Below are 24102 nucleotides of genomic sequence, written 5' to 3' on the forward strand. Positions count from 1 at the left end.
TTGATAAGTCGCTTCAACTCATAAGAGTAGGTGGTCGTCTCAGACGATGCCATGATTTGGAAGCTGCTGTGATACATCCAGTAGTATTGGACCCTAAACATCCAGTCACCAGACTACTCATCCGACAGGCTGACAGTGATTTGAAACACCCAGGAGCAGAGAGATTGTTTGCAGAGTTGAGAAGGAAATACTGGATTCTTCGCGGCCGTGAAGCCGTAAGAAGTGAACAGCGCTCCTGCCCTGAGTGCCAAAAATGGAGAGCCCAACCTGCCAACCCAAAGATGGCTGACCTTCCCCTTGCACGCCTACGATTACATCAGCCAGCCTTCTTCTCAACAGGCATCGACTGCTTTGGGCCAATGCAGGTGAAAGTTGGTCGGAGAAATGAAAAACGCTGGGGCCTGCTCTTCAAGTGCTTGACAACTCGTGCCATTCATATTGAGGTGTTGTCTAGTATCAACACCGACTCATTTCTAATGGCATTAAGAAGATTTGTCTCTCGTCGTGGGAAACCAGCTGAGATACTGTGTGACCAGGGAACAAATTTCCGAGGTGGGGATCGGGAGCTCCAGGAAACTTTCAAAGCCCTGCATCCCTCTTTACAAAGCAAGTTAGCAGAGCAGCAGATCAAGTTTCGATTTAACCCTCCCAGTTCTCCCCACTTTGGAGGATCCTGGGAGCGAGAGATCAGGTCCATAAAGGCAGCTCTGGCCTCCACATTGGGCTCGCAGGCTGTAAAAGAGGAAATACTCCAAACAGTGTTGATCGAGATCGAGGGAATACTCAACTCGAAACCTTTGGGGTACGTGTCATCAGACGTGGCTGACCCAGACCCCATTACCCCAAATTTGTTGCTGATGGGGCGGCTAGACCCTTCCCTACCCCAAGTGATATACCACGACTCAGAGCTCATTGGACGACGATCATGGAGGACCTTTCAGGTGTTATCCGATCGCTTCTGGACACAGTTCATACGCCACTACCTGCCTACACTGCAGACACGGTCAAAGTGGCAGAAAGACACTGCTCCGATCCAGCTGGGCACTGTGTATGGGCAGAAATCTGTGCCATCAGAAACTGAATTTGAATAAGTTCAATTTGCATTTGAATTGCTCAGATTGAATCTGAATTGCAACTTGAATAAATGCTTTTGAAAACTGAATTTGAATTAGTCTAATTTGAAATTGAATTTATGGTTTGAAAATGATCATCACTAAATTGAAATTGAATTTTATATTTTGAAAATGAATTGATTTGCTTTGAAACTGCATTTTATCCTTTATCCTTTATCCCTCATCTCACATCTGTTTCATTGTTACACCCAACCACTCTATAATTGAAATGCCTTGGACTGTTAACCATTTCAGGCAAGCTTTTTCTTGAGTTTTGGAGAGAACTCTTCATTACTGATATTATTCAGGTCATGTCCACGTTTGTCCCAGGTTTCTCAGTCAAGAGGAGCTTGAACTCCAGATACGGTGAATCCTTTTCGCATATTGAGATCACTGATAACTTTCAGCAATGACGTGATCTTGTAGAAACAATTAGGGGCCATGGATTCATCTATAATTGCGACTCTTATTTTTACTTTAGTGGAAAACATTTCTGCATTTCACCCAGATTCTATTTTTAACTTAAAATCAAAAATTCCATTTTTCTCTATTACACCTGCCACTGCATCTCGATAATCTTTGTGTAGTTCTTACTGGGGTCTCACCCTCTCCTATTTGGCTCACATGACTCTCATTATTTTCAAAAAAAAAAAAAACTATGCTTGAATCTCGCTCAGTTATTTTGTGAAGAATTCTCTCTGCCTTTGTTAAAGAGTTGTCTATTAGGAAAAAGTGAAATAAATATAAGTACAAAGTCCCGACGTGCACTAGAATACACATTAATAAATTAGTCATGTTCTCTGTGAAACTCAATAAGCCTAATTCTTAAAGACCCCTCAAATTGTTTACTAGATGTTTATTTTTGAATAAAATAAAAATCTGAGTTTAACAAAACATTTTAAATGTAAATATCAAGCTTACCTTTTTTTCTTCCAAAAATGTGCTGGTGGGCACGCCAGCCATTTTGAAAAGGTGGGGGAAAAAAAAAACAAAAAACAATTGGCAAGGCCATACCCCCACGCATGTGATATAAGGTTAAAGGTACTGTTGTCCTCTCTAAGAAACATCAGGACTTAGAGGAGTGGCAAGTAGAGGATGAGAGCTACAAGCAAAAACTAAATGTGTACTGCAGTGCGCAAAAATGAATTACTGGGTCATCAGGGGGTTATGAGGGACATTTATAAAACTAAAAAAATCCCACAAACCTTAAAGTGCACTTGAAGAGCTCATCAGGGGGAGTACACTCCCCCTCCTTGAAGAGCTCCCCCACTCAACCCGCATCCCCAGAGAACAGCTAACCCCAGATAAGGCAGCGTGATGCATCCCGAGACAACAGGACTGGGACATCTAAATAAATGTGTGAAACAATCGCCTTCAAAAGGTCTATTAATTCACTTGAACCAAAATTAGGAACGCCTGGTGTAGCAAGAGCTAATAATCTTAATACCCAAGGATAAGCAGAAGAGCATGATTGATATAATGGAGCTGGGATTTGGTGTATGGAACGCCAGGACTGCCATAATGAATTAATTAAATACACCATTAAATAATTAATTAAATGTGGCGATAATTAATTAAAATTGGAATTAATTAATTAATTAAATAGTTATGACACATGTAATTAATTAATTATTGACACATTTAATTAATTATTTATGTATTTCACATTTTAATTAATTATTGACACATTTAATTAATTAATTATTGACACATTTAATTAATTATTTACGTATTTCACAATTTAATTAATTATTGACACATTTAATTAATTATTGACACATTTAATTAATTATTGACACATTTAATTAATTATTTAATGATATATTTATTTATTTCATTTTGGCAGTCCTGGCGCCTGGCTCCTCATCATGAAATAATTTTATCTGTCAGCCTCACCCATCACGGCAAGGAGGCGGGGTTAACGCTTTCCCTGTAGCTTGTCTGACATCTGATTGGTTAAACTGTAAAGCAAGTCCACACAGATCGATCCCTGATAATAGATTGATGTACTCCCAGTAAATCTCACTCCGATCCTTTAGGTGGTGATATTCATTTTTAACTTTGCTTGGATGCGCTATACAGTTGGAAGCAAGAAGTTGCCGCCATAAAAATCAAGACACTTGACAATAGTTATGTACCTCAATTGATACATTGCACGACGTGTACGAGAAATGTCAAAAAACTGTCCGGAGCTGCTGAGAGAAGCAGCGAATTTAATTGAAGAAGCTCTGAGGACAAATTCCCCAACTCCGTCAGCTCAGACACCGCAGATACCTGCGGCACCATTACACACACCTGTCCAAAGTAAGTAACGTCAGCCACAATTGATGACTTAGCACACAGTTAAATCTTAGCAATTCATATGACCATCTAAATTTCAGTAGGCGGGGGTTGTGCACCTAGGTTTATGTGTGGTAGTTAGCTAATTATGCTTTGTGTGTGACTCACTTTCGTTGTGTGTGGATGGGGCATGAAACTAGATAGTCAGTAAAACGCCCTTATTTTGCAGCACGATGCCTGGTGCTGATGTGTAGCGTTAGTGACGTTTAAAATGATGCTAAGCTGAAAGTTCAGACTGTTGTAGCTGACTGGTGGTCTGTTCCGCTGGGATATTTTCTTTGTGTTGCAGGCGAGCTAGCAAGGCTCTTTGCTCCGTATAATGGTGGGAGTAGAAGAAATATGATAAGACGGTCAGCACAGAGCGTAGTACCTAGAAGAAGCTACACACATACGTTCTGTTGCTTGGCTGATCACAAGGCTAACAAAGTTCCAAACATTCAGCTTAAAGCGGACCTCCATGCTGCAGGACTTGGAGAGCAAAAAGTGACATTTTCAGGTAAGTCTGATAGTAGAAATTTACCAGAGCCCAGTTTAGATTGTGGTTCACTGTAGGTTTTTTGTTTGTTTTTTGTTTTTATAATTTTTACCGTGAATGTGATAAATAAATGGTCACAATATAAATATAATATTTTACAGTGTGGAGTTTGTACCCATGTGAAAACCATATTCTCCTACAGCTGCTTCTCATTCATCTGAATTGCCATGTTCACTTCAGAGAGAAACTTGTAAATTCCACACTTACACTGTGTTATTTTGGTTAGGACATCGTCCCTCATCAGATCTGCTTGTTTTTGACCAGCTAATTAACACTTGTTCCACTGTGGAAATAAATAGGTGTGTCTGTAGTTTCTTGGCATGCAGAGATTTCAACTCCCTTGAACACATTTTTGAAGTTGCTACCTTATTTTGATTTGCCCCACTTAGGAAATGAGGGAGTATTTCTTTTCAAAGATTAGTTCATAACTCTCTATGTGTGTCCTCACAGTTTCCCAGCATGCTCTGGCTGTGGTGGAGGTGAATGAGGGGGAAAGGTCTGTCGTGTTGCTGTGTCTGTACTCAGGTTTTATACCTGAGGACTCCACAGTGATGTGGACTCGCAGTGACCTCGATCCCAATTCAGTCCACCTACGACAAGAAGGAGGAGACAATCTTAGAGGACAAAACCAGCGTTACAGAGGGCGCACATCAATGAATCGTTATGCTTTAATCACAAATGACTTCAGCCTCACTCTGACGAAACCCTCAAAGACTGACAGCGGCAACTACACCTGCTCCATCAGTGCTGGAGGAAAAGAACGGAGACTGGGAGACATCCAGCTGCAGGTCAAAGGTCAGCAACAAACCCAACACCGGCTGTAATTACAGGTCAAATACAATACTGTAATCAGAGATCAAACTGAAGCAAATTATTTCGCCGAGTGTTCTAAAATTACTGATGAGACCAGCAGCATCATTTAGCACAGACCTAACCTCAGTGGAAGCATGAAGAACAAAACAGAAGATAACTGGAGCTTACTGAATCATTAACATTTCTTTTAGAAGTGTGTCAGAATCTGTGATTTTATGGACCTGATTTCAAAAACCTTCAAAATGATTTCTGAGTAGTTTGTAACTGTAGGTCTGTGAAGGTTCTCAGTCATCCAGGTCATCGTAGTCAAAGGAGCTTGGAAAGAAAAGCGTCTGGACTTCTTTAAGTTGCTTGAAGACGTTTCACCTCTCATCCGAGAAGCTTCTTCAGTTCTAAGGTCAAATGGTGGAGGGTCCCACTGTAACTTTGTAACTGTAGCATCATCTCCTCAGTTCCAGTTTAGTTAGCATTCAAAAGAAATATAGTGAAAGATTATTATTATAATACACTGCTCAAAAAAAGTGAACACTTCTGCACTAATGAATTAGACTAACTATTCACTTTAGCTAAAGTTATTAAGTTAGCTAAAGAGTTGGGATGCTGTGTAAGACATAAATAAAGCTAAAATACAAAGGTTTGGACACCGTTTTGCATGTTTCCCTACTGTAGGGGTCTCTGCAAGCATACAGAGCTCTGAGAGGGTACAAGATGACAACTTTGGAATTCTACTAGAAACAGTCGATCATATTTGTTTGTCAAAGCTGAATCCAGGGCAAACTACGCTAAATTTGCGTTTTTAGCTAACAGCGACAATAAGCATAAACGTTACTGAGATTGTGGTGTTCAACAGTAAAATCCCTCGTGCCCAACTCTGTGCTGCCCTGGGTTCCTTTGCTAGCTTTTCTTGTGCCTATGTCAGTAACTTGGGTGTACTGCTGGATAGCTCGCTCAAACTCGATAAGCAAGTGTCTGCTGTAGTGAGATCTAGCTTCCACCAACTGTGCCTTATCTCTAAGGCTAGTAGTGATGGGTCGTTCGCGAACGAAATGGCTCTTAGAGCCGGCTCTTTGACGTGAACGACGCGAGCCGGCTCCTTATCGAGAGCCGTCACGTGGGGGGTTTTTTTTGTCTCTCACCCTCTCTCTCTCTCTCGCACTTTTTTTCCGCTTCACTCTGCACGTGAGCCTTGTGCTTTACGCTGGGCAGAGGGGGGAGGGGCAGTAGTTATACTCAGTAGCACACGAACAGAGCCAGAGGGAGAGAGAGAGAAAGAGCCAGGGACAACAACGTCACATTAGAAAGGTATAGTAATCATCCACAACTATTTTCGGTTGCAGATGATAAAGGATTCAGAAAGTTTATTCATGCAGGCCCATATGACAGAGAATATGCATGTTCTTTTTGTTTTCATATTATAATTTATATTTAATTGTGTTGTGGTTTGCAGTGTTTTGTGTTGTTTTCACTTTAAATTTGTAAAAGGAAAAAGCTGAAAATTTAAATAGTTAAAAGTTGAAATGTGAATAGTTGATTTTTGTATTATATGATTTATTTATTAAAATTTATGTGGAGTGAATAACTAAAAGTATATTTATGGTGGCCCCTAGAGACGAAGCACATATAAACTTCAAATCACGTACGAACTCTGAAGCATGTACAAACTCCAAAACACGTAAAAACACGTACAAACTCCAAAACACGTAAAAACTCCAAAACACGTAAAAACTCCAAAACACGTAAAAACTCATAAGCACGTAAAAACTTAGAAGCACATAAAAACTCAAAACACGTACAAAAGACAACAGAAGTGCTCCAAGATGCTGGGCGCAGTGTTGAGCTTTTGTTATCTTGTGGCTACACAAGCCAGCAAGTACCAACGACCGGATTTGATGTGTGGTAGTAATAGGTAAATGAACTTTTTTAAAAATTATTTGAATATATATGAGTGCTTGTGTATTAATACACAAACAATACACATATGCTTTCAATTGTGTAATTTAAGTGATCCAGGTAGCTCTGTTTTGGAAGTTCAGTTAATGCTAGAAATGTGTTTTGGAGTGTGTACATGTTTTGTCTCCAGGGGCCACCGTATATATTTATATATAAACATATATAAATAAAACCAAGTTTTTTTACATTAGTAATTCCTTTTGTGCATAATTTTATATTATTGTTAATAATAAATTAACTAAAGCAACAAAACAACCTGAAGAGCCCGTTGGGAGCCGAAAGAGCCGGCTCTCTAAAAAGAGCCGGAAATCCCATCACTACTAGTAAAACGTAGTTCTATCAATCTGCGCTCATTACTCTTGAACCGGAACCGGATGTAAGTCCCAAAAAACGGAATTTTGGAACTGAACTTGAATTGTAGAACTGAAACTGAATGGTGAGAAATGAATCTGAAATTATTCGAGAGCTAAATTTTTAAAGAATAAAATACAGTTTCAAAGCAAATGAATTCATTTTCAAAATATAAAATTCAATTTCAGTTTAGTGATGATCATTTTAAAACCAATAAATTGAATTTCAAGTTAGGTTAATTCATATTCAGTTTTTAAAAGCATTTATTCAAGTTACAATTCAGATTCAATCCGATCAATTCAAATTCAAATTTAACTTATTCAAATTCAGTTTCTGATGGCACAGATTTTTGCCCATAGTCATGTTGCATCACAGACTGTCCAGGAAGGAGATCCCTCAGGAGACCATCTGCCACCTCATCAGGACCATGCCCAGGCATTGTAGGGAGGTCCTACAGGCACGTGGAGGCACACACACTACTGAGCCTCATTTTGACTTGTTTTAAGCACATACATCAAAGTTGGATCAGCCTATAGTGTTTTTTCCACTTTAAGTTTGAGTGCGACTCCAAATCTAGACCTCCATGGGTTGCTAAATTTGATTTCGATTGATAATTTTTGTGTGATTTTTGTTGTCTAGGATGTCTTATTTTTGTTCCCTTTATTGTTTTGAGCAGTGTATGTGTGCTCTGGTTACACGACAGAGTCAAAGGTAAGGAATGTAGACATCAAGTGTTGCTCACATTACCATCAATATGACTGCTGCTACTTCAAAAATTGATGTTGTGACATTAGACTCATGTCAGCTCGTGTGCAGAGGGCTGTGTTTACCACACACATTTCTGTAAATATGTAAATGACATTCTATGCATCACCCAGCACAAAACACTCAGAGGAATTTTGCTGCTTCTACAGTTGATGTTATGGTTTCTTGTCCTCTCAGACCAGCAGGTGGAGGTGATGGTGAGGGAAGGGTCACAGTCTGTCATCCTGCCCTGCAACACAACACCTGACCTGCCCAAGAACACCACAGTGGAGTGGACTCGCTCTGAAGTTGGACTCATCACAGTCCATGAGTATTCTAACAGAAATGATAACCTTATGACTCAGGATGGCTTTTACAGAGACCGAACAAAGATGAATGAAGACCTGCTGAGAACTGGAGACCTCAGTCTGACCCTGAAACACCCCACAGAGAGAGACAGTGGAGGATACATCTGCACCATCTACAGGCACAAAGACATCCTGACAAAGAAAGTAGTGCTGCAGGTCAAAGGTCATTGCTCGAGATACAGGTCAGTGGTTAATATTGTGGATACAGGTCAGAGATTAGAAGGTTGTTTTTTTTCACAGAACCATTTCCACCCTGGGCCACAGCTCTCTTGGTTCTCCTGGTTCTTCTTGTGGTTTTTGGAGGTCTTTTATTTTATTTCCGGCACTATTTCATGTCAGGTGAGTGTCTCCTACTACACTACCCATAATGCCGATGGTTAGCAGGTGTCCTCTGGTGGTCTTTTGACTGTGTTCAGAGCAGACACATGAGGTCTTCATGGTTTCTGGTATTCATCAGCCCCAGGCTGAGGCTCAGTCTGTCTGTTCTTCTTCATCCAACATGTCTGCAGCACTTTACAGGACGCTGCAGACTAGTTACCAAAGAACGAGTCAGGAACACATCAGGAACAAACTGAGACACAAGCTGACTGAGACTAGAAGACAAGGAGGGACAGGGAGGTCATGTGACCATCAGTAGCGCTTCTACTAATGTCTTATATTCTTTTATGATTTGTTGTCCTCAGATTACCAAAAGGTGGAGGTGGATTCAGGGGTGGAGTCTGTCCAGCTGCCCTGCAAAAATATAGTTAACTTTCTTAAAGACACTAATGTGGAGTGGAAAGACAGAGACAACAGGATGGTCCATGTGTATGAGAATGGCTCTGACCAGCCTGGAGAACAGCACCAGGATTACAAAGACCGAACAAAGATAAAGAGAAACCTTCTGAAACCTGCAGACTTCAGTCTGACACTGAAATTTCCCACATACAGAGATACAAACACCTACACCTGCACCATCAGCTGGGGGGGAAACATCCAGATAAAGAAACAAGTGGAGCTGAAAGTCAGAGGTCAGTCATGTAGATACAGTTTAGAGCTAAAATAGTATTTCTCTTTGTTTTTCATATGACACCCAGTTGTGACCTTTTCTTTAGTCTGATTTCTTTATTTTTGCATTCACAACTCAACAATGAAACCTCAAAGCCAAGGCCTGTAAAACGCTGTTACTGAATGTATACTAAGTGGCCTGGCTTCAGCTGGTTGTGGCAGATGGTATGAGTTAGAATAATGATAGGTTGTTGAGTGTGTTTTTCTTCTAACCCTGCCACTTTGAGTTAGGGGAATGGAGACATTAAAGTGTTCTCTCAGGTTAATCACATCTGAATTTATTCAGAAGGAAGTACAGGAGAAATCTCTGTCTTTTAAAAAGATTTAATTTGCTTCGGCAATTGGAATTAAAACTTACAGCGCTGGACCTCGATGTGAACACAGCTGTCTGCCTCACATTAGACTAGGGCTGCTCAATTAATCGAATTTTAATCACGATTACGATCTGGGCTTTCAACAATCATTAAAAATGACTGAGCCGATTATTAGCACCTCCCTTGTGCTTTACTCTCGCGCTGCTCCGTGTGGCAAATCGAGCGCACCTCTCTGCATTTCGAACACGCCTCACAACAATTAAGAGGACCCGAGGGAAGCTCGGAAAGCTAAGCAGAAGTTATTTGGAGAGGAGAGTGACTGCCGTTGGTTGAAAAGAGAGGTAAAAAAACTTCAGTGGTGTGGAAACATTATTGGTTCACGGAGTCAGACATGGATCAAGTAGACATAGTGTGTAAACTTTGCTACAGTGTCGTAGCTGCACCACAGAGCAACACTGCATGTCCCACTAGATTTATATCTGGGACTCTCCACCATTTGACCTTAGAACTGAAGAAGCTTCTCGGATGAGAGGTGAAACGTCTTCAAGCAACTTAAAGAAGTCCAGACGCTTTTCTTTGCAAGCTCCTTTGACCCGTGTCTGACTAACAGCAGCGCAGGAAGCCCTGCAGTTACAGAGAAACTGTCTGAGTCGCATTGTTGCTGCAGTTTACCTGCAACTGCTGTGAAGAAAAAGTCTCACTGTGTTTGTGTTTGGTCCTAATCTGCTGCCTGTCTGTTTGACATGCTGGATTTCCAGCTGATAGATGACAGATTAGAAACTGATCAGTCTATTGATCACACAATATTCCATCAATAGAACTGATTTGACTTTGATTTGTGTAACAAAGTGATTTCCACGTCTCCTTCATGATGTGACAGTGTCAGAGCTGAATGCACTGGTAGAGTCCATTACTGCGTTCCTCTCACGCTTACTTGCAGCTCCACTCTTGTTTTTGTATTTTTTGCTGTGATAATTGTCTTCATGAGGGCTTCTAAGCAAAGAAGGTGCCACTCAGTCAGTTTTCTTTGTGCAGAAGAGTCACGTGATGCATCAAATGCCCCTTTTAATGTAAGTGAGCTCAGAGCCTGAAGCAGAAAATCTTGTTAACAGAGAAGGAGGATCTGTCATTGGAGTTTAGAATTTGTTTAATTCAATTAAATTTCATTTATATAATGGTAAAAGTCATCAGTCAACTCAAGGTGCTAACGCCAGTTTGTTTGTGTTGGCTGTTGCCTGGATATGTTGAACTTGTGTCATAGAAGTTTTAAATAAACTGCAAACACCTGGTGAGCATTATTTGAAGTTGGTGACATGCTGCAGCACAGAGAAACGCTCTGGTCAAACACCTAAGCAGTCTCTGAAGATGGGCGTGGTTGCTCATGTCTTATATGCCTCACAGACAAGGAAAATTTCTCAACACACCACGTGAGTCTATACCTTTAGTTCAGCTTATCCTTGAAAACATTCCCTTCAGAGAGAAAGAGAGAGAGGATTACAACCGTGTTTTCTACTTAGCCATTGCCTAACGATTTATATCCCAAGTCCTCCCTCCTTCTTCCCTGAGATAAGGATAAGATAAGATAAGGAGATAAGGAGTCTCGCTGTCTGTTTTACATCTCACATGAACTTATAATGGCCCCGCTGTGAGAGTGTGTATGTGAGCATAAGGCCCATTTGTGGTGCTATTCTACATTCATATAACCACCACACTTGCTTCATAGGAAACCAGTCAAGGAACAAGTTCAGAGTTTCCTGCATTGAACATTTTTATGCTTTTCAAAGACATCAAGTAGGGCTGCTCGATTATGGCAAAAATGATAATCACGATTATTTTCACTGAAATTGAGATCACGATTATTTGACGATATTTATTTAACCCTTTAAGACCTACTATAGAACCAAGTCCACCAGAGCTTATATTATTTTTTTTTACATGTTGTAGTGCCATTTGTGGGAGCATTTCAAGTTGCTATACATCAATACAACTGTTATAGCCCATATTTTAATAATATGTATGCATTAAGTCCATAGTAATTACATAAATTGCAAAAAAGTGCAATAAACTACAAAAAAAAATTGAAAATTGCTTTTGTTTTGTTTACATATATTTCTACTTGGAGAAATTTAAGAGGTTTATCCCTCAAAACTTTAAATACAATAAAGTTGCAAAAAATAGTTTCCCACCACAGGAAATTTATTTTGAGTGTCTTCATAGTTTTATTTTGGAGATACAGCAATTTTTATATACTGCAGGAAAAACAAAAAACAATCCTATGATGCAAATTTGCAAAGAAAACAGCAGGTGCATCATTTCACTGTGGGAAGTGTTACGAACAGCTGATAGGAACGGCAAAGCGTGTTTCTGGAATATTATGTTTTTGTTCCTGCAAGCGCTTTTTATGCAATTTTTGCAAAGCTATATGTGGAACGAAACCGTGACCGAGGACAAGCTGATGGCATAAGATGTAAGTACAACTCCTCCGGTTTCATATGCAAAACAAATTATTGCGCTAGCTTACACGGTTCAGGTTCTACAGGGATTTAACAATAGTTACGCAAAACGGAGCGTGCTGCTCTGACCGGATTTAAAGGGTTAACAATGACTTTAAAAAATAATATAAAATAGTGTGCAACACCACTGAAGTTTGTTTTTTTTAAACTCTCTTTTCAACCAACGGCAGTCACTCTCCAAATAACTTCTGCTTAGCTTTCCGAGCTTCCCTCGGGTCCTCTTAATCAGCGGTCTCCAACCTTTTTTGCGCCACGGACGGTTTATGCCCGACAATATTTTCACGGACCGGCCTTTAAGGTGTCGCGGATAAATGAGGGAGGGGCTAATAATCGGCTCAGTCATTTTTAATGATCGTTGAAAGCCCAGATCGTAATCGTGATTAAAATTCGATTAATTGAGCAGCCCTAACATCAAGTAAAGCTTTGACTCTGGAAATGTGAAAATAACATCTAATACTCCTTTAAGAAGTGGTCAGCTCTGCTGCTGATTGGACAGAAACCAAAGACAACACTGTTTCTCTCTGCAGTGGAGCATTGGGGCATATTTCAGAGTAAACCCAGCCCAACATGTTTTCAGAGTAAATATTTAACTTCATCAAGTCAAAGAAAATGGTCTCAGTGCTGCTGTTGTCTGTACAGCTCATGTTTTGCTTTTTTGTCCCCTCAGTCCCTCAGGTGGAGGTGGATTCAGGGGTGGAGTCTGTCCAGTTGCCCCTCAAAACCACAATTCACTTGCCTGAAAAAGCTAAAGTGGAGTGGAAGAACAGTTCAGGCAGGATAGTCCACGTGTATGAGAACGGCTCTGACCAACCTGAAGAACAGAACCACTGTTACAAAGACCGAACAGAAATTAATATAGACCCACTGAAACCTGGAGACCTCAGCCTGACCCTCAAACACCCCACAGACAGAGATAACTCCACCTACACCTGCACCGTCTACAGCACAGATAAAAAAAACAATCCTAATGAAGAAACAAGTAGAGCTGAAAGTCAAAGGTAAGAGCATACTTGGTTTTCACAAGTATTTAATATAATGACTAGCTGTGACCTGCACTCTTGGTTTCTGCTTAGAAAAGAATAGAATTCCATTTATTGTCACTTTACACATGTACAATGAGATACAGAGCATCTCCTACTCAGTGCAGACATGTGAGAAAAGAAAGGGGGTGAGGTGCACAGTCCTGCAGCACTAGATACATATGAAGTGTATTAAAAAAATAAATACCTAATGTACAATTATACAAATCTGGGATTTTTGTTGTGGGTCAAACTGCAGTCGTGGGTGTAGAGAGAATACAGGAGGGGGCTCAGCACACAGCCCTGTGTGGAGCCGGTGCTCAGTGTGCGAGTGGAGGAGAGATGAGGGCGGAGCCTTACAGTCTGGGGCCGGTTTGTGAGGAAATCCTTTATCCAGGCACATGTGAGAGGAGGGAGGCCAAGAGTGACCAGTTTGGTGATGAGGATGTCCGGGATGATTGTGTTGAAAGCTGAGCTGTAGTCCACAAAGAGCATTCGGACGTAGCTTTGCTGCTGTTCTAGGTGACTTCTGTGGATCTGTTCGTGCGATATACAAACTGGTAGGGGTCGATGTGCTGAAGGGTTAGTCTCCCGAAGCATTTCATGATTACCGGTGTGAGGGCCACAGGGCGGTAATCATTCAGGCTGGAGATGGGAGACTTCTTCGGCACTGGGATGATTGTGGCTGATTTTAGACAGGATGGGATGGCTGCCTGATCCAGTGAAAGGCTGAAGATTCTGTTGAAGATAAGGGTGAACTGGTGGGTACATGCTCTTAGTACCTTGCCAGGTACTTCGTAGTGGACCGGCAGCTTTCCTGCCGGTCCACTACTAGGAACACATCTGAACGATGTGGGAACCAGGTGAGGATGAGGATGGGAGCAGGGCTGAAGCAGATGTTGTAGTGTTTCAGAGTGGGCAAAGAAGCTGTTTATTTCCTCTGCCAGCTGCACACTCAGGTTTTCTGTTTTCACAGTGCAGCCTCTGTGGTTTGTGACGTCTTGTATGCCCTGCCACACACCCTGTGTGTTGTTGCTGGACAGGTGGGACTCTATGCTTCCTTTATGGTCTGTCTTGGCTTTTTTAATTCCCCTTTTCAGATCAGCGGAGCAGCCCTGTACAGAGCTCTGTCACCTGACCTGAAGGCAGCATCGCGGGCTTTGAGGAGTGTGCGGATCTCGCTGGTCATCCAGGGTTTTTGGTTTGGGAAAAGCCAAATGCTTTTGTCCACAGTCACATTCCCAATACAGAACTTGATCCAGTACTGATCCTGTGAAATTTTCTAGGTCCTGGTGTTCAAATATGTCTGTGTGAAGCAGTCCTGCAGTTTGGAGAGTGCATTTTCAGGCCAGGCTGTCTTTGTGGTGGGCCTGGCTGTGCGTCTGAGGGGGGTGTAGGTTGGGGAGAGCAGGAGGGAGAGGTGGTCAGACTGACCGAGGTGGGGGAGGGGTATGGCTCTATATGCATGCTTGATGTTGGAGTAAACATGATCTAGAGTGTTTTCTCCTCTGGTGGCACAGTTGACATGCTGATAGAACTGTGGGAGTACAGTCTTCATGTCAGTCTTATTAAAGCCACCTACAATTATGTGAACACTGCCAGGGTGGCCCCCTGCTGTTCATAAATGGTGTTCAGCAGGATGGAGAGCGCCGTGTTTACATTGTCGCTGGGTGGAATGTACACAGCCGTGATGATCAATACTGTTAGCTCTCTTGGTAGAAAAAAAGGCCGGCATCTTACCGACATGAACTTGAGGTTCGGGGAGTATTGACTGTTTATTATTGTCCCGTTGTTGCACCAGCTTTCATGCACATAAATACAAGACTGGTGCTGGGTACCGATGTCTATTAGGTCCTGGCAGGTGTAGCGAATGTTACACTCGCTTGAGTGTTACACTGGGAAGTAGCCAGATATTAAGTATTCATAGGTCAAATGGAGAAATGTGCCTTTTTATTACTGCATTTGATCAGATTGAGTGAGATTAATAGCTCTGTTCTAAACATCTGAGGTGAGGACTTGAGGACTGAGTGAATTCTTACTGGATGAAGCCAAACGATTATTCTCCCCATTGATTCACACACTCAGATCCTGGATAATGGAGAAAGTTGATTATCTCAGTCCTGGTATTACTGATAATGACTGATGATTACTGACATATCTACCCTATAATATAAAGCGCTTTGATGCGACTGATGTTATGTTAAGCCAGCTAACGCAAAGAAAGTGGAGCATGTCAGAGCGGAGCCAGTCAAAGATAATTCATTCAAAGAAAACCAAAGAAAATGTGCTCAGTGCTGGTGCTGTCTGTCACATTATGCTTTGTTGTCCTCTTAGTCCCCCTTGTCGAGGTGGAGGATTCAGGGCTGGAGTCTGTCCAGCTGGCACACAAAGCTACACTTAACCTGCCTAAAGACGCTAAAGTTGAGTGGACGGACAGTTCATACAGGATGCTTCACGTGTATCCAAGCAGCTCTGACCAGCCTGAAGAACAGGACCGCCGTTACAGAGGACGAACAGAGATGAATGAAGACCTGCTGAAAAATGGAGACCTCACCCTGACCCTGAAACACCCCACAGACTGGGACAGAGGCCCCTACACCTGCACCATCTACAGCACGGAGGGAAACATCCTGATGAGGAAGCAAGTGGATCTGAAAGTCGGAGGTCAGTGCTGCTGCTCTGTGTGTGTGTGTGTGTGTGTGTGTGTGTGTGTCTTAATCTGTTATATTATTTAAAGCATTAGTACTTCTGTTGGTAGTGTGAATCCAAATAGAAAAAAGCCATTGGTAGGCTGTAGTTGTGGTAGTTACTCCTCAGTGGGCAACATGAAGGAACCTTTAAGGAACAATGTAAAGGTAGAAGAACTTGACATGAGACAAACTGAGCTTCAGATTCAGAGCAAGCAACAAAACACTACCAGTAAACACAATCTGACCAACCAGTTAGTGTCACACAGCTCAGTTGGAGCAGACAGTCTTGTGTTTTTCGCGCTCGATGTGTGTAAGAGTCCAGCAGACAGTCTGATCCAGTCTGGATTTCTCATGGAGAGATTTCTCACTTCAGGCTCTGATTCTGTTCTCAGACACTGAATTTTTGTCCCGTTTTCTTCATCCTGCAAAGCTGTTCGTGTTCAACACGACTGATGGAACAGATCCACACAGTCATTCAGTCAGTTTGTTTGGAGGAAGCAGCTCATCTGAGGTCATGTGATTATCAGCAGGTTTCAGTGGAGCTGATTTAACTCTTTGGTCCAATAGAGCAGCTCAGACTGAACTGTAGAGATGAGTTGTGTTGATCCTAAGGACTTAGTGATGTGTAGAAATAATGAAACCTTGATATGTGACAGGTTCTGTGGCTCCAGGTTGAAGATGTGCTTTGTTGAGAGTCATATTGTCCTACAAAGAAACCGATCTTGACAGAAGACAGGATCTGTAATTAGAACTCTTTGAACTCTCTAATGTTTCATTTTAGGTCCACAAACACTTTCAGCAGTAAGTAGATCCACACCGACAGGAGACATGACTGTGAAGCAGCACCATCAGACTCTGGTCGTCTCCAACATCTTTAAAAACTGCTTTGACTTTTTAGATCTCTGTCGTGTTACCTCCTGCTGTTGTCTCCTTCTCTCCTTCAGCTTTCTCTATAACTCTGCTGCAAACTGCTGCTGCCATCTGTTTAGCTCACGGTGTGTTTGTTGTCCTCTCAGTCTGTCAGGTGGAGGTGGAGGAGGGGGCGGAGTCTGTCCAGCTGCCCTTCAAAACCACAGAAAACCTGCCTGAAGATGTTAGAGTGAAGTGGAGGGACAGATGCAACAGGAAGCTTCACGTGTATCAGAACGGCTGGAGGGCTGAAGAACAGCACCAGGTTTACAGAGACCGAACGAAGATGAATGAAGACCTGCTGAAAACTGGAGACCTCAGTCTGACCCTGAAACAGCCCACAGTGAGTGACAGCGGGAGATACAACTGTGTAGTCGACAGCAGGAATCTCTACAGATACAAAACGGTGCTGCTTAAAGTCAAAGGTTTGTTTATTTGTTTGTTTCTGACTGTCTTGTGATTTGAGTTTGACTTGTTAGATATGTTGGATTATGTTTCAACAGCAAAAACAAGTAAAATTAAAGCTGCAAGCAGCGTTATGAGGGCCCTCGCACCCCGGCGTGTCGAGCCACACCCAACACCTAAAACCAGCACGTCCGATCTGATGTCACATTGATGGAATTCATGCATTTAACCAACAGCTAACATTTCATCTCATTCAATCATGATTATAGTCATCCCACTAGGTGGCGCTCTAACCATTAATGACAAATGGCATAACAAACATTTCCGAGCTTGAGTCTCATCATGCCTGCGACCTTTGGGAGAGATTGGACATTGTGTTTTTGAGTGACAGCAGATTACTGCTTTTTGGCGAGTGATTCAAACTCCACGTGGCGCCATGACCATCCCGTTTCCCTGAACGTAAAAAGCTTCGCAATTTAACATCACAAAGGTCTTTAGATTCCACACACTGGAGAATGGTTCAATATGATGAAATCCCTTGGAGGAGTTCGTCAAAGTATGAAGCCTGAAAAGAGGGGAAAATGTCGCCAAAATTACACATTAATTTTAAAATGGCTGACTTCCTGTTGGATTTGGGATATTGCTCCAAGAGACTTTTTTGTACATCTTAATATCTTCCATAAGCTTACCAGGTTTCAGACTCATAGATAAAACACAGAGCAAGGGCTGATGTTTTGAAATATTGTAGGGGGCGCTGTGGAGCCATTTCGCGCTATTCAATGAAAATGATCACATAACAACAAAGCCTTCATCACATTGGAGGTGTGTGCCAAATTTCAAGCCTCTATAAACTTTCCAAGCCCCTCAAAAGCCACTTCATCTTTCATGGTGGACCGCGTTGCCACCAGGGTGCACCGTTCAGTATAAAGTCACAATTTTCGCACTGCAGCATCATGAAGGACTGACGGTGATATTCACCGCTTTTGAGGTATCCACAATGAACCTGTGAAAATCAGTACAACAAAGTGTAAGACATGACATTTCCTGTTCCCACTAGGTGGCGCTCTTCATATTCCTGACAATGGGCACATCAATTTGTTCAGGGCGGGTCTGACATCATGCCTGTAAAGTCTGGTACTAATCAGACTGGATTTCATGGAGTTATACTAATTTGTTTCTTCATGGCGAGATATCAAAGTTCGCCATGCTGCTGAGGTCAAACCCTTTCGTGAAAAGTCACAGTTTTCACTGTACCCCAAGACCAACTCCTTACGCCTTTCCTGGAGAAATTTGAGGCTGCAGATGTCACCCATCACAATACTGTACCCCAAAGTGTAAAACATGACATTTCCTGTTCCCACTAGGTGGTGCTGTTGCTGACGTCAAATATGGCAGTTGAAATATGTTCAGGGCTGGAGCCTTATCATATGTGTGCTCTTTGGTCCAGATCGGACAATGTATGACAGAATGAGATGCAATAAGATTTTCATTGCGAGTCATCGAAATTCGCCGTGGCGCCACGGCCTCATGGTATTGTGAAAACTCAAAAGCTCCGCAATTTAACATGGCACAAGGGTGTAGTTGGCACTGACCAAATATGAAGCTTATACGACCAATTTCCAAGGAGGAGTTCGTTAAAGTTCGAGGCATGGAAATGGCAAAATTAGAGCCAAAATGTCACCTTCTCTTCCAAATGGCGGACTTCCTGTTGGGTTTGCGTCAATGGGCCCACAGACTTTTTTGTTCGTCTTGGCATGATACACATGTGTGCCAAATTTCATACATGTAGCTCAAACGATGTGGTCGTAGGGCTGCATTTAACAAGGCATAGGTGGCGCTGTAGAGCCATTTCCCAGTGCTCATATGTAAAACCATTAAAATACAAAATTTTTCACCAGACCTGGCATGTGTGCAAAATTTCATGAGTTTTTGAGCATGTTTAGGCCCTCAAAAAGGCCCTTGTTTTGCCTGAATAATAATAATAATAATAATTAAAGCTGCAAGCAGCGTTATGAGGGCCCTCGCACCCTGGCGTGTCGAGCCACGCCCAACACCTAAAACCAGCACGTCCGATCTGATGTCACATTGATGGAATTCATGCATTTAACCACCAGCTAACATTTCATTTGGTTCAACCATGAGTATAGTCGTCCCACTAGGTGGCGCTCTAACCATTATAGACAAAGGGCATAACAAACATTTCCGAGCTCGAGTCTCATCACGCCTGCGACCTTTGGGAGAGATTGGACTTTGTGTCTTTGAGTGACAGCATATTACTGCTTTTTGGCCAGTGATTGAAACTCCACGTGCCGCCATGACCACCCCGTTTCCTTGAACGTAAAAAGCTTCGCAATTTAACATCACAAAGGTCTTTAGATTCCACACACTGGAGAATGGTTCAATATGATGAAATCCCTTGGAGGAGTTCGTCAAAGTATGAAGCCTGAAAAGAGGGGAAAATGTCGCCAAAATTGCACATTAATTTTAAAATGGCTGACTTCCTGTTGGATTTGGGATATTGCTCCAAGAGACTTTTTTGTACATCTTGATATTTTCCATAAGCTTACCAGGTTTCAGACTCATAGATGAAACACAGAGCAGGGGCTGTTGTTTTGAAATTTTGTAGGGGGCGCTGTGGAGCAATTTCGCGCTATTCAACGAAAATGATCACATGACAACAAAGCCTTCATCCATTTGGAGGTGTGGGCCAAATTTCAAGCCTCTATAAACTTGGAAGCCCCTCAAAAGCCACTTCATCTTTCATGTTGAACAGCGTTGCCACCAGGGTGCGCCGTTCAGTTTAAAGTCACAATTTTTGCACTGAAGCATCATGAGGGACTGATGTTGATATTCACCGCTTTTGAGGTGGCCACGATGAACCTGTGAAAATCAGTACAACAAAATTAAAGCCATGACATTTCCTGTTGCCACTAGGTGGCGCTGTACGTATTCCCGACAATGGGCACATCAATCTGTTCAGGGCGGGTCTGACATCATGCCTGTAAAGTCTGGTACTGAACAGACTGGATTTCATTGAGTTATACTAATTTGTTTCTTCATGGCGTGACATCAAAGTTCGCCATGCTGCTGGGGTCACACCCTTTTGCGAAAAGTCACAGTTTTCACTGTAACCCAAGACCAACTCCTTAAGGCTTTCCTGGAGAAATTTGAGGCTGCAGATGGCACCCATCACTATACTGTACCCCAAAGTGTAAAACATGACATTTCCTGTTCCCACTAGGTGGCGCTGTCCCTGGTGTCAAATATGGCAGTTGAAATATGTTCAGGGGTGGAGCCTTATCATATGTGTTCACTTTGGTCAAGGTCAGAAAATGTATGACAAAATGAGAGGCAATAAGATTTTCATGGCGAGTCATCGAAATTCGCCATGGCGCCACGGCCTCATAGTATTGTGAAAACTCAAAAGCTCCGCAATTTAACATGGCCCACGTGTGTAGTTGACACTGACCAAAGATGAAGCTTATACAAACAAATCCCAAGGAGGAGTTCGCAAAAGTTCGAGGCATGGAAATGGCAAAATTAGAGCCAAAATGTCACCTTCTCTTCCAAATGGCGGACTTCCTGTTGGGTTTGCATCAATGGGCCCACAGACTTTTTTGTTCGACTCGGCATGATACACATGTGTGCCAAATTTCATACATGTAGCTGAAACGATGTGGTCGTAGGGCTGCATTTAACAAGGCATAGGTGGCGCTGTAGAGCCATTTCCCAGTGCTCATATGTAAAACCATTAAAATACAAAATTTTTCACCAGACCTGGCATGTGTGCAAAATTTCATGAGTTTTTGAGCATGTTTAGGCCCTCAAAAAGGCCCTTGTTTCGCCTGAATAATAATAATAATAATAATAATAATAATAAGAAACGGAGCAGATACAATAGGGCCTTCGCACTCTCGGTGCTCGGGCCCTAATTAAAGCTGCAAGCAGCGTTATGAGGGCCCTCGCACCCCCGGCACGTCGAGCCACTGCCAACACCTCAAACCGGCACGTCCGATGTGATGTCACATTGATGGATTTCATGCTTTTAATCACCAGCTAACATTTCATCTTATTCAACCAGGATTATAGTCATGCCACTAGGTGGCGCTCTAACCATTATTGACAAATAGCATAACAAACATTTCCAAGCTCGAGTCTCATCACACCTGCGACCTTTGGGAGAGATTGGACATTGTGTTTTTAGTGACAGCAGATTACTGCTTTTTGCGAGTGATTGAAACTCTACGTGCCGCCATGACCACCCCGTTTCCCTGAACGGAAAAAGCTTCGCAATTTAACATCACAAAGGTCTTTAGATTCTACACACTGAAGAATGCTTCAATATGATGAAATCCCTTGGAGGAGTTCGTCAAAGTATGAGGCCTGAAAAGGGGGGAAAATGTCATCAAAATTACACATTAATTTTAAAATGGCTGACTTCCTGTTGGATTTGGGATATTGCTCCAAGAGACTTTTTTGTACATCTTGATATCTTACACAAGCTTACCAAGTGTCAGACTCATAGATGAAACACAGAGCAGGGGCTGATGTTTTGAAATATTGTAGGGGGCGCTGTGGAGCCATTTTGGGATATTCAAGGAAAATGATCACATGACAACAAAGCCTTCGTCACATTGGAGGTGTGTGCCAAATTTCAAGCCTCTATAAACTTGCCAAGACCCTCAAAAGCCACTTCATCTTTCATGGTGAACAGCGTTGCCACCAGGGTGCGCCGTTCAGTTTAAAGTCACAATTTTTGCACTGAAGCATCACGAGGGACTGATGGTGATATTCACCGCTTTTGAGGTGGCCACGATGAACCTGTGAAAACCAGTACAACAAAATTAAAGCCATGACATTTCCTGTTGCCACTAGGTGGCGCTCTTCATATTCCTGACAATGGGCACATCAATTTGTTCAGGGCGGGTCTGACATCATGCCTGTAAAGTCTGGTACTAATCAGACTGGATTTCATGGAGTTATACTAATTTCTTTCTTCATGGCGTGACATCAAAGTTCGCCATGCTGCTGGGGTCACACCCTTTCGCGAAAAGTCACAGTTTTCACTGTAACCCAAGACCAACTCCTTAAGGCTTTCCTGGAGAAATTTGAGGCTGCAGATGTCACCCATCACTATACTGTACCCCAAAGTGTAAAACATGACATTTCCTGTTCCCACTAGGTGGCGCTGTCCTTGATGTCAAATATGGCAGTTGAAATATGTTCAGGGGTGGAGCCTTATCATATGTGTGTTCTTTGGTCCAGATCGGAACATGTATGACAGAATGAGAGGCAATAAGATTTTCATGGCGAGTCATCGAAATTCGCCATGGCGCCACGGCCTCATAGTATTGTGAAAACTCAAAAGCTCCGCAATTTAACATGGCACAAGGGTGTAGTTGACACTGTCCAAATTTGAAGTTTATAGGACCAAATCCCAAGGAGGAGTTCGTTAAAGTACAAGGCATGGAAACGGTAAAATCAGACCCAAAATGTCACCTTCAATCCAAAATGGCGGACTTCCTGTTGGGTTTGGGTCAATGGGCCCACAGACTTTTTTGTTCGTCTTGGCATGTTACACATGTGTGCCAAATTTCATACATGTAGCTCAAACGATGTGGTCGTAGGGCTGCATTTAACAAGGCATAGGTGGCGCTGTAGAGCCATTTCCCAGTGCTCATATGTAAAACCATTAAAATACAAAATTTTTCACCAGACCTGGCATGTGTGCAAAATTTCATGAGTTTTTGAGCATGTTTAGGCCCTCAAAAAGGCCCTTGTTTGGGGTGAATAATAATAATAATAATAATTAAAGCTGCAAGCAGCGTTATGAGGGCCCTCGCACCCCCGGCGCGTCGAGCCACGCCCAACACCTAAAACCAGCACGTCCGATCTGATGTCACATTGATGGAATTCATGCATTTAACCACCAGCTAACATTTCAACTCATTCATTCAAGATTAGTTAGTCGTTCCACTAGGTGGCGCTCTAACCATTATGTACAAATGGCATAACAAACACTTCCAAGCTCGAGTCTCATCACACCTGAGACGTTTGGGAGAGATTGGACATTGTGTTTTTGAGTGACAGCAGATTACTGCTTTTTGGCGAGTGATTCAAACTCCACGTGCCGCCATAACCACCCCGTTTCCCTGGACGTAAAAAGCTTCGCAATTTAACATCACAAAGGTCTTTAGATTCCACAAACTGCAGATCGGTCCAATCTGATGAAATCCCTTGGAGGAGTTCGTCAAAGAACGATGCCTGAAAAGAGGGGAAAATGTTGCCAAAATTGCACATTAATTTTAAAATGGCTGACTTCCTGTTGGATTTGGGATATTGCTCCAAGAGACTTTTTTGTACATCTTGATATCTCCTATAAGCTTACCAGGTTTCAGACTCATACATAAAACACAGAGCAGGGGCTGTGATTTTGAAATTTTGTAGGGGGCGCTGTGGAGCCATTTTGGGATATTCAATGAAAATGATCACATAACAACAAAGCCTTAACCACATTGGAGGTGTGCGCCAAATTTCAAGACTTTTTAAACTTTCCAAGCCCCTCAAAAGCCACTTCATCTTTCATGGTGAACCGCGTTGCCACCAGGGTGCGGCGTTCAGTTTAAAGTCACAATTTTTGCACTGAAGCATCACAAGGGACTGATGGTGATATTCACCGCTTTTGAGGTGGCCACGATGAACCTGTGAAAATCAGTACAACAAAATTAAAGCCATGACATTTCCTGTTGCCACTAGGTGGCGCTGTCCGTATTCCCGACAATGGGCACATCAATCTGTTCAGGGCGGGTCTGTCATCATGCCTGTAAAGTCTGGTACTGATCAGACTGGATTTCATTGAGTTATACTAATTTGTTTCTTCATGGCGTGACATCAAAGTTCGCCATGCTGCTGGGGTCACACCCTTTTGCGAAAAGTCACAGTTTTCACTGTAACCCAAGACCAACTCCTTAAGGCTTTCCTGGAGAAATTTG

At 42.4% G+C, this 24102-nt stretch overlaps 1 pseudogene across 1 annotated transcript in view; it reads left to right on the plus strand.

Moving 5' to 3' along the window:
* Positions 1–24102, plus strand: part of LOC147333804 (uncharacterized) — a 169495-nt pseudogene that overhangs the window by 124183 nt on the left and 21210 nt on the right. Inside the window, exons 2-8 of the transcript XR_015125898.1 lie at positions 4438–4782; positions 8044–8376; positions 8454–8552; positions 8897–9223; positions 12755–13085; positions 15441–15770; positions 16813–17130. The product of XR_015125898.1 is annotated as an uncharacterized LOC147333804 (transcript). The remainder of the gene's footprint in view (positions 1–4437; positions 4783–8043; positions 8377–8453; positions 8553–8896; positions 9224–12754; positions 13086–15440; positions 15771–16812; positions 17131–24102) is intronic.

The sequence above is a fragment of the Aulonocara sp. 'chitande type north' Nkhata Bay genome, linkage group LG3, assembly GCF_057382095.1.
Source record: "Aulonocara sp. 'chitande type north' Nkhata Bay isolate Kocher_YH1m ecotype deep benthic linkage group LG3, A_spYH_male_GT1.1, whole genome shotgun sequence".
Classification (NCBI taxonomy): domain Eukaryota; kingdom Metazoa; phylum Chordata; class Actinopteri; order Cichliformes; family Cichlidae; genus Aulonocara; species Aulonocara sp. 'chitande type north' Nkhata Bay.